The 2203-nt window shown below is 35.8% G+C and overlaps 1 non-coding gene across 1 annotated transcript; it reads left to right on the plus strand.

Annotated features, from left to right (window-relative positions):
• Nucleotides 1-1353: 1353 nt before the first annotated feature.
• Nucleotides 1354-1459, plus strand: LOC128291003 (small nucleolar RNA R71). Its single transcript, XR_008280781.1, has one exon. It is a non-coding gene; the product is annotated as a small nucleolar RNA R71 (small nucleolar RNA).
• Nucleotides 1460-2203: the final 744 nt, after the last annotated feature.

Genomic DNA, 2203 nt, shown 5'->3' on the forward strand with positions numbered 1-2203 from the left:
ACTTTTTAAATATGGACATGGGCATCAAGTTGATGCTTGCACCCAAATCACATAATGTCTTACCATAATAAGTTGCTCCAATGTTGCAAGGTATAGTAAAGCATTCAAGGTCCTTTATCTTTGGGGGTAGTTTATCTTGTAGACATGCATTGTATTCCTTCGTCAAAGCTACAGTCTTAAATTCTCCAAGTCTTCATTTCTTGGATAGCATATCCTTCATGAATTTGATGTAGTTTGGCATTTGCTCAAGTGCTTCTACCAATGGGATGTTGATATGAAGTTGCTTAAGTACGTCTAAGAACTTCTTGAAATGGACTTCTTGTTTTTACTTCTAAAGTCATTGAAGGTAGAGTGGTAGAGGATTCTTAACTTGAATTAGTTGTTTCATCTTTTGTGTCAATTCTACATTTAACGAAGTTGTTAGCCTATCAAAATTGACTGGGTTAGAAGTTACCTTATCATATTATGCAGATTCTGGTTATAGTGAAGCTGGATTTTCAACACTTGGTTGAACTTCCTCTTTATCTTGAGCATCAACTTACTCTTCTTCAACTTCTATAGTGTTAGGCTCTAATGTCTTCCCAGTTCTCAGAGTCAACGATGTACAATACTCTTTCCCTAGATTTCTCGAATTCTCTGTATCACTAGGCAAAGCAGCTTGTGATCAGTTCTTGAGTTCAATTGCAATTTGACCCACTTGATTCTCCAAATTCCTTAAAGTGAAATAATTCTTTTCCATATATGCCTTCAATAGGTTCTCTAGGCTATTGGAAGGTTCAGCTTGAGTTGATTTCTAAACTTGTTGGGTAAATACAGGCGGTTGGGTTGATCTAGGTTATGCATAAGTGTTACTGGGTTCAGCCCTTGGTTACTCCAAGAAAATTAGGGTTGTTTCGCTAAGATTGATTATCAAAATTGGATTACGGTCCTTGCCTTCCTCAGTTCTTGTTCTAGTTACCTATATAGTAAATAGATTCTGAGTTTGACAAAAATTCTTTGAACAAGTGCCCTTCCCCATAATAAACACAAGCTACATTTTCAAATTGATTCGGTGGCTAAGCTGTAAAATTATTAAACCCACTAGTAGTAAAGTTTTTAAGAATTGAGGATATCGAGGATACTTGAGACTCAAGTGAAATGAGAGTGTCCACTTCATATACTCCACCGACTCATCTTCCTAGTGCTACTCGATTGGTTGGCCATGGATAATTGTTACTGGCAAACCTCTCAATGATTTCATAATCCTCGTTATAAGACTTAGAAAGGAGAGCACAATTAGTAGAAGCATCTACTACCATCCTCATGTGAGCATTGGGATCGTTATAGAACGTCTCTAATTGGATACAATGAGAAATTTCATGATAAGGGCATCTTCATAATAGTTCTTTAAACCTTTCCCACACCTCATATAAGGACTTGCCATCCATTTGTTGGAAGCTAGTGATCTTGTTCTGCAACTTAGCATTTTTTCTAGGTGGGAAATACTTCACAAGGAATCTTTTTGCTAACTCTTGCCATGTGGTAATGGAATCTAGTGGCAATGAATTCAACCAAGCTCAAGCTTTGTCCCTTAGCTAATATGGGAACAACTTTAGTCATAATGCATCTTCGAGTACTCTGGCTAACTTAAAGGAATCACTCACCTCCATAAACAATCTAAGGTGAAGGTGAGGATCTTTAGTAGGCATTCCACTAAATTGGCCTATTGTCTAAAGCATTTGGAACATGACTTGCTTTAGCTCGAATTATTGTGTTTCAATTTTGGGTCTCCTAATATCCAGATTAATCTCATGAAACAATGGCACTACATATTGTCTTATAGCTCTATCCCCATCATCAGCAATAAGGATAGGATTTTGAGCATGATTTGCTCTGTTTCCTTTATTCTGATTTTCAAAGTTTGTCTTTTTTACCCTTCTTTTAAACTACTTCTCTTCTCTGTTGTCTAAAAGTCTTTTCAATTTTAGGTTCTATAGAGAGTAAGCCAATAATTTGATCAATACTCATAAACATCTGAAAGAATCACAAAAAAAAATTAGATTATAATTGAACAAAAAGATAAACCAAATGCAAAATTAACAGTTTCAAAAATAGTGTCTTTTAAAACAGTCCCCGGTAACGGCGCCAAAAACTTGGAATGACAAAAATGTGCAAGTGTACATAATCATATCAAGTAAGAAAGTGACAAGTAAATGTCGAGTTA

The sequence above is a fragment of the Gossypium arboreum genome, chromosome 3, assembly GCF_025698485.1.
Source record: "Gossypium arboreum isolate Shixiya-1 chromosome 3, ASM2569848v2, whole genome shotgun sequence".
In the NCBI taxonomy this organism is placed as follows: Eukaryota; Viridiplantae; Streptophyta; class Magnoliopsida; order Malvales; family Malvaceae; genus Gossypium; species Gossypium arboreum.